A 9,476-nucleotide genomic window follows, 5' to 3' on the forward strand; every position below is an offset into this window, starting at 1 on the left:
GATTTCTCCCCTTCTTAGACCTAGTTAACAACACAAAAATTTTCACACAAGTGCACAACCATAGTTCACTAGGAGTAAGAATTACTTCATGCCACACATAAAAATTAAGCTTAGATGCCTTTTTCCTATATGCAATGCATCTATCAACACACAACTTGAAATACCTCTTCATATGCAACCAACACATATAGTCATGCATTTCATCAATGATGAAATCGCAACAGTACGCCCCACTAGCGATCAACTCATAAAATGAACATAACATGAACAATTTAAGCTCCTTCAAAATATATTCATCATGAACATAGAAATTCTTATATTCATTCATGCTCCTTTCACCACTATCACCCAACAAATATAAATCGTGGAAATAGGACACACTAGATGTACTACCCATGTAAACAGTTAACCCATCACAAAGATTTGAACATAATGCATAACATTCACTGTCATAACAAAAACTCATCGCTTTGACAACTCTTGAAAGTTCGCAATCACTAACATTGAAATTTGATCTATTCAATATGTCATCATTCTCAAGTCTATGAAGTCTAGGCACAAAGATTAAATCACATTCATCCCTCCTAAACATCCCATTTTCAACCCGTTCTCCCCATTCTTGCAAACAAAACAACAATGACCTAAGGTAAAGAAGCAAATCATACCTCATGGTTGTTGCGTTGGCAACTATCCTTACCTCACCTTGATTGCCTTCGAAGTCATATAGGTCATCCCATGGCTTTCCCACACCATCTATATTTGCTCGCCTCCACATCATGACACCAATAGAATCCTGCAAAGAAAAATTAACAATGCTCGGGATTGAACCGGCGAGACCATCACCATATGGATAAACCACTTTGTACAAAGGTACATGTAATGGTTTATGCAATAATAAGCAACTCTCATCCTCACTCTTTTCACTCCTTTGGGCCATCAAATTATCTTTCTTTTCTTTTTCTTTGGCCTCTTTTTCTCTCTCTTTTTTCTTTTCTATGGTCATCTCACTTTTTTGTTCACTCTTTCTTTCGACCATATATTTTTCTTTTTCTTTTTCTAAGGCCATCTCACTCTTTTGGACACTCTTTTTTTCGGCCATTTTAAATTCTTTTCCACTCTCACAATTAAATTGTAGTTGATCATCAGTAATTACAATTGAAATAGGTTGATCAAGAAAAGTACATGATGAATCATAGCATACGTGCAACAAATTATTATTACTTTCTTCTTTCTCCTCCATAGCACACACATTAGAACTAAATTCACCATCTAAGAATTCACTCTCCGCCGCACAATACTCTATGCTCAAGTCAGAAATTAGTGGAGTACCAACCTCCTCAATCCTCTCAACCTCCACTTTAGGCTCAACATCAATGCTCACTTCAACTCCACACTCGACTGCAACCTTAGATTCACATTCAACTACCACCTCAACCTCATCCGCAACCTCCCTTTGGGATCTAAGTTCAACTGGCGATTTTACTACAGTCATCTCCTCCCTTGGACACTGGGTGATATCATGCCCAAACTCTAGACACCAAATACATTGAATATCATAAGTACTAACATTTGAGATTTTAGATGTACCTTGATGTTCATATTTGCTAGCTTCACGTCTCGACTCCTTCTTTGGCCTGGCAATGATTTTCTTTTCCAAGCTCGTCCTCCAATTGGATGCCCATGAATCCTCATACAAGCCATGCTCATCTCTCCGAACACCTCTCCTATGAATGTGCTTTGGAGCAAACTGCTTCCTCACCACCATTTTCATCTCATCCCATGTAACTATAGGGTCATCCCCACATCGCCTCCTACGCAGTACTAATTTATCCCACCAAGTAGTAGCATAGTTGGTAAACTCACTACAAGCTCGTCTTACCTTCATTGCTTCGGTATAATTCTCCCGACTCTCAAATACACACTCCATTCTCTCTTCCCACTCAAGGTACGCCTTTGGATCGGCTTCCCCACTGAAAAATGGAATGGTCATCTTTGTGCCACTAAGTCTATACCCTTCCCGGCTTCTATACCCCTTATCCTCATCAAATCTCCTATAACGATCCATGTTCAACAACGCATCTCCTCCAACTCTACTACCTCGTTTATTCTCCCACCTTCTATCCAACCCTCCTAACATCGTTTTAAATTGACGTTCGTCAATCATAATACCTGCAAGAAAAGGTTAGTATAAAACAATAAAATAAATAAATTTCCTCACCACAAATCCTCACAAATCACTCCAATGAAAAATTCACTCGTCTCTCCTCTCTTATTTTTTTGCTCACAACAAATACTCACTAGTCACTCCAAAGAAATAACACTCACACTCAAATGTTTCCACTCGAATTTGATAGTACTCTCAAAAGTGTGCTCAAGCTTTGTATTGTGGGTATATCAAACAATCAAAGTTCAAACTTGTGAACAAATGCGACCGACTCACTTGGACTGTGTAGACAAGAAATTCGAATATGAAATTTTTTTTTTTTTTGACTGTGAGAGACAATTAAATATGACTCTCTAAAGAAAATAGAACAAGATATCAAAATGAAATAATGGTGAATTTTCGGAATTTTTGTACTCTTTTTTTTTTTTTTTTTGAGTACTACTCGAAAATCCCAAAAAAAAAAGTCACCAACAAATTTCGAGAATCACAGATTCACGAAAAAATTACGAAGAACGATAGAACAAAACAGATCTGAAAATAAACGAATAGATAATACAGATCTGCAATTTAAGAACAAGATAATTTACTTGAATTCAATAAACATAAAGCTCTGATACCAAATGACGTGAATCTTGACACGAATAAATAGCAAACACGATTAAAAATAAATCGCACCCTCTATTCAATTACGATATTAAGATCCGTGTGTTTTCCCGATCTTTTGATTCAAGTATTGTGTGATATTCACCTCTAAACTAGCAAGAGTTTAGCAACAAATAAACACGATGATAAACAATCGAAAACTATACGAACCTTCGAAGAACTTTGCCTACGACAATCCGCACAAGCAACGACCGACAAACGCCACAAAGTTAAAAACTTTGATAAGTTTCATTTGATTTGACAAAGCTAAAAGCTTTGAAAAGTTGAGAGAAAATTCTCACAAGTTTGATAAACTCAAAATAATATGTGTATTGTTGTTTAAAATTCGTCCAACATAGTCTATATATCAAAAAATATCAAAAATCTAGTCTTCCAAAATAATAAAACTCTAGAAAAGGAAACAAATCCGAGCAGAAAACGCTAGGCACGGACCTCGTGCAGACCTCCGTGTCTGGGTCCGTGTACATACTGTAAAACTCTTCAATCGGGATCAAGGGACACGGACCCCGTGCTCACCTCCGTGTACGGGTCCGTGTAGGCACTGTATTCGCCAACTTCAAAGGGCACGGACCCCGTGCCTGGGTCCGTCTCCAGGTCCGTGCAGGCACTGGATTTGCTCATCTCGGGTTGTGAAGGACACGGACCCCGTGTACAGGTCCGTGTACACGTCCGTGTAGCCTCGGGTTTCTCCAACAATGCTTGAATGATTTTCTTTTGGTTCCCAAACGCCACTCCCATGTGTTTCCATGCTTTCCTCGGCGCTTGGCTGTCCATGATCGCATCACTTGTGCTCCATTTATTTTGCAGCGGTTAGGAACCGAATGAAAGACCCGCTTTGGTTACTTTGTTCTCGAGGGGATATAGGAGGTTAAGTAACGCTTGTAAATGCGATACATTTTTATTTGTAAGAGCGGTCATAAACCAATTCATAAGTATTTTAGAAAAAACAATTCCAAATTATTATATTCATTTCCTTCTACACAAGAAAATGGAAAAAAAAACATGATACATATAAAATAAATAACTCGAAATCAACAAAAACATTCGTCATTTACTGGGAAACCAAACAAAATCCACAAATGACTATCTAAGTTTGCAGAAACATGAAATTCTACAAAAAAAAAAAAAAAAAAACATACTGATGATTGCAAACGAAGGCTAAAACTAAAGTAGTTTTTTCTTAAATATCTAATCACCAGATGATTCTTCTGGAGGAGTTCTGCCATCATTTTCTCTTTCATTGGATGTGGCGTAAATGTGTTTCTGAATGATGTTTGTCATTACAGTTGCCATCTGTAAAAATAAATCGAAATTATCAAAGAATAGAACAAGCAACCAATTTTTCATTTGATATTTTATAACATGTAAATAACTGTGTTGTTAACAATTCATGCCCACTAGACCCTCCAGGTATCATACTCTGCATAACCCGTGTACAACTTTCGAATTGATCTTGCATTTGTCTCATTTTCTCCATTTCTGTCTGTAGTTGTGCTTTTTGCGCCTCCATTTCTGATCGCAACTGCGATTCACGCATCTCCATATCTTTCTTCATTTGTTGTTGCATTTCTTTGAATTTATTTTTCATCTCCAAAGTAGAATGATAGTTTTGCCTATTGTAGAATGAGCTTCGCCTGCATTGTTCAGGGAAGACTTGGCTAGGCAGTGCTCCTGCTCCAAGACATCAAACTCGGCCAGAATGCTCGGTTCCAAATACATCACTGCATAAAACTTGTAATTAATACATATATATTTTGTAATAACATTAACAAAAATAATATGAAATTTTTAAGAAAATATAACCGAAATGCATCTTCATGCACTTCATTGCTTGTGTCCCCTCAGCCATGTCTTGTAAGCGAGTTTGAACAGCCTCATCCAACAAATTCTAACAAACAAAACGTCAAGTAAATGAAAAGTTTATTCAAAAGTCATTGTGTAAAATTGTAACCAATCAGCACCTCATAGCGTATGGCTTCAGCATCAACTGGAGCACCTCTTTTCTTTTTACTTCTCCGACTCAGATGCATTATTTCGATGTGAGTCGGGTTCCTACCATTCTCTTCAACTAATAGAAGAACATTATCATATATAAAAAAAATATGACTGCTGAAATTTTACAAACAACAAAACTTATACTCTTAATTCACACATTCACAAACAACAAAATAAATGATAAGAAAAACTAGAATCGATCATTAACAACATATCTTTAAATTTTAACTACATCATATATAATTATTAATCTATATTTACAACACCATAAAAGCATATAACACTAGTTATCTATAACATCAAAGTGCAAACAACAAATAGGTAATATGAGACTTTTTGCAAGGAAAAATACAGGTTAATGCTTACAAATTTGTCTTCCAGAGAAAGGATACTTGTTCGTCCCTGTGCATGAGTTCCTTTTTTATTTTTTCCATTTTCTCGATTTAATTTAGAACTTTTCTGGAAAAAAATTATGTTTTACTATGAATATCCATAAAATATATATAGATATATTTAATAATAAATACTCATGATTACCTCAGTAGCCTTCCAGTACGCACATAATCTTTCCCAAACTTCTGTAGCCAACCCATGAGGAATAGGGCGAATGGACACAAGCTCCTCTAATGGGATATTGGAGTCATAAGATGTAGCTTTAACTTCGGTCCTCCATCGCCTCCATGCAACCCCCATCATTTTCATCACAAAATCTTGATGTTGATCGGAGATTATGAATCGTGCCTATAAACATAAACATAAATATGTTAATGTTTGAAGCTCATGTGTGATATTAAGTAGTTCTCAACTTACAATAACAAGTTTCCATGCCTCCTCCAATCGATGCTTTGGAACTTTTCTCCAGTCTAAATAATCAAGGGGCAACAAAACTCCATTCCGGGCTATTGTCCCCACATAATTTGCCAGTACCGATTGTAAATCTCCATAAGGTTGGCTCTTTCATTAAACGTTATATGTAACAAATCATCATGATGCAATGCATGAACATCCTTCATTACAATTCTCCCACGTCTATTCGGCTACCTCTGCGAACGCAACACTTCATTTTCGCCTGATAAATATATATATGCAAATTATGATGTTATTTGCTGCTTTAAACTTAATCATATATATTAAATCCAACCTTCCTCATGGAACTCCTCGTCATCTTGTTGTGATTCCAGTGCATTGTTTTGGGCCTCCGGTGGTGAATGTGATGTTATGTCTTGTGATCCAACTTCATCGTCACACCTGTGATTTGATTCTTGTCCCCTAGATCGCTTTCTGATATTCTTAATCAACTTTTGAAGTCTTTTATTTGTCATTTTTCATATGTACTTGAGAATAATAATAATAATAATAATAATAATAATAATATAAAATTACAACAGTCGAGAAGATGGTTAAAATATAAAGAAGACCATAATTTGCACTAGTATGAGTTTAAAATGAAAACTAAAAGAAACAGTTGCAATGAAAAACAAAAATAGTATACGGTCTACCTTAGCTTCTCAATTCAATTTTGAACCTGCATCGGAACTCTTGTTATTAAAACGAGAAAGGCAGCTCACATTGCCATTCTACTTAGTATGATACACCGTGGTGGTTACTTGATGCGATATAAAAATGATGCTATTACTTGCAATCTGCATATAATGTTATGATAAAAAAAAAAATTCAATCCCTTTGTGTCTTGCTGATGTCTCACCTTCCATTTTCATGAATTAATATAGAAATGTCAAATCAGAAGCTTATCGACGGCACGAAGAAAATGGATTAACCACCAAGCTCCTCGATTTTTTTTTATAAAACAATGCAGTGACTTAATCCAAATCATAAATAGAATCGAAATCATAAATAGAATCGAATATCTTGTGCTATCCTCAAGTCTAATTAAATAAAAATAGAAAACTACAATGCTTTCTGCTTTGACCTTAACACTAGTCATGCTTTATTTCCTTCGCTTGGTGGGAAGAGCCCCCAGAAATTCAGAAGCTACTGGCAACTTTACACCATCAGAAATTCAGAAGCGATTGACAACTTTACACACTCGGAAACAAGAACGTTTCCATTAAATAATCAAAACAAAGAACAAAAACAATATTAAAATAACCACCATCAAAATCCTTAGCAAAATAAAAGAAATTTTACGGCAACGGGAAGAGAATTTACCTCCAGAACAAGATTTTCTAAACGATTGCAACTCGGTATAGGGCATAGATTTTCTTCCACACAAGATGGGAAAAAATCGATCGTCGGGTCACAAGATGGGGAAAAATCGATTGTGAGGGCGGGAATGAAAAAAAATGTGGGATTCTGAAACAAGCTATCGGTTCGTACGCTTTGTTTTCTTTTTAATTAAGCCTCCTAATTTTCTTTTTAATTAAGGCAGGTGGATTAAAACAATATCTCCTATCAATGATGTAAATTCTTCTTTACATCATATTGGATATTCTCTTGTTCTTTATTAATAATTAATATTTACTTTCATAAATTCAAATTTGATTGATCGATGACAAAAAAAATTAGCACATGTCAATTGCTTGGGGAGAGAGAAGTTCTAGGATAATTTAATTAATTTATAATGTAAAACTATCTTATTTTAAGAAAAAAATATGTAAAATTCAGATTTTTTTAAAAAATAATTAATAATAGTTCACTAATTTTTCATACAAAAATTGATAGAATGTATTCCTACACAATAGGATTTTCTCGTACATTTATCTTTTGTATCTTAAAATTAAGTCTACTACATTATTAATTAATAGTAATTATTTTTAACAAACTAAATATAAAAAACAACAACTATTGTTTGAAGAAGTGAATAATAGAAAGCTTGTTGTATATGCCCTCGTGGATTGATAATATATAAGAAAAATTATAAAAAATAAACAACTAATGTAGTTTGGAAAAGTAATTAGAAAACCTATGGTATGCCTCGTGGATTGATAATATAAAAGCATATTTTATGTACATGATTTCCAACATTTATTTATTTAAAATTTGTACATTTAATTTGAATATACATTTAATTTAACATTCAATAACCATGAAACGAAACAAAAAAATCAAAAGATAAAAATGGATGCACATCACTAATCAACTGTCCACTACAAATTTGGAACAGTTTTACCACGAGTTGTTCCAAGCCCACCACCAAACTCTTCACCAGTTGCATGATAAACACATGTATTGTTAAGTGTCTTATTTAAGGGGAGAAAAACAATTTCGATACTCCAAAAATATAAATGTGTTCATGTCATGAATACAGTATCTATTTAGCAAATACGAATATGCAATTCAATTAAGAGACTTGAAAGATAAAACAAAACAACTAGAAAGAAGTGATCACAAAATAAAGGGAAACAAACAAAATTATTAAAGAAAAAAAAAACGTAAATCAGCCTTAAGTGGTTGAATAATCACATTCCTTATTGATAACCAAAAATATATACTCAATAAAAGCATAACCCTTGGAGTTAAGTTGTCTCTTTATCTGGAATCAAGATTATCTGAAACTCAAACAGATAAGGTCACGGAGTTATAATTAAAGAATATTAAAATTATAATTAAAACAGAGGCCAATTTACCAGAAGACATGTAAACTAACCTCCCCTTATTCTTCATTAGTTTCATGGTTCACAATAGGCATGCCATCAACGATTGAGCCATCTACATCATTTCTTGTTAACTCAATGTCTATAGTGTTTATGTTATCCAACAAAAATTCGACATCTGAAAAATTCTTAGGAATGAATTGCATTGTATCAATATCATCTTCATTGCCCATGTTGTATGTCATCAATTCGTTCATTTTCCCGATCAACCTATAATACATACACAAACACAATTTTGATATTAATATTTTTAAAATAATAATCAGTCTATTTACCATAAATCAATCGATATGTTACTTACTCTTTTAGCAAACCATTCTGGAAATTGCATTCGAACCATATAATCCAACTGAAAGTTAGTTGGACGATGACCATATCTATGCTTTCTCTTCAACTCGTCTCTTAATTCTCTATTCCACCACAACATTGATGATTAGAAACTTGTAGTATTGACAAAACAATGAAATTGAAATTACATTTCCAAAATAATACTTACTCACAATATGATTGTAGAGCTGTGCAATTAGAAATGATATATCTGTGAGCTTGGCTCAGAGTTTTACTGTCCAAAGTAACTATTTGACGCTTTTTTGTAGCTCGTCCTATTTGTGGAAACAATGGTAGTAAAGTATACTCATTATCGGGGATCTCCTGGTGTCTTGCGTCTTTATTGCCAAACGAGTCTGTACAATCTAAATAACGAGAACAAAACACAACGCATTCATCTGCTAAGTATGCCTCTGCAATATTGGCCTTGAGTCGTGCTTTGTTTCTTACAAAAATTTTTAGTTTTCCAAGATATCTTTCTATTGAATACATCCACCGATAATGTACAGGCCCATCTACTCTTGCTTCATATGCCAAATGCACCATTATTGTGAAAAATGATGGTGGAAAAAGTCTTTCTAACAGACATAAAACCAATACAACCCCTTCTTCAGCCTTTTTTGACTCATCTTCTCGTAAGGACTTTGCACACACTGCTCTGAAATACTCACACAAAACAATTAATGGTACAGTTACCTTTTTTGATAACACAC

General features: G+C 34.4%; 1 long non-coding RNA gene across 1 annotated transcript; it reads right to left on the bottom strand.

Annotated features, from left to right (window-relative positions):
* Nucleotides 1-4,942: 4,942 nt before the first annotated feature.
* On the bottom strand, nt 4,943-7,188 carry LOC140837887 (uncharacterized). The gene is made up of 5 exons (XR_012119500.1): nt 6,992-7,188; nt 5,964-6,156; nt 5,633-5,891; nt 5,360-5,563; nt 4,943-5,281 (listed from the first exon to the last, which is right to left on the bottom strand). It is a non-coding gene; the product is annotated as an uncharacterized lncRNA (long non-coding RNA).
* Between the last annotated feature and the right edge of the window lie 2,288 nt (nt 7,189-9,476).

This window comes from Primulina eburnea, chromosome 8, assembly GCF_022965805.1.
Source record: "Primulina eburnea isolate SZY01 chromosome 8, ASM2296580v1, whole genome shotgun sequence".
NCBI classification, from domain to species: Eukaryota; Viridiplantae; Streptophyta; class Magnoliopsida; order Lamiales; family Gesneriaceae; genus Primulina; species Primulina eburnea.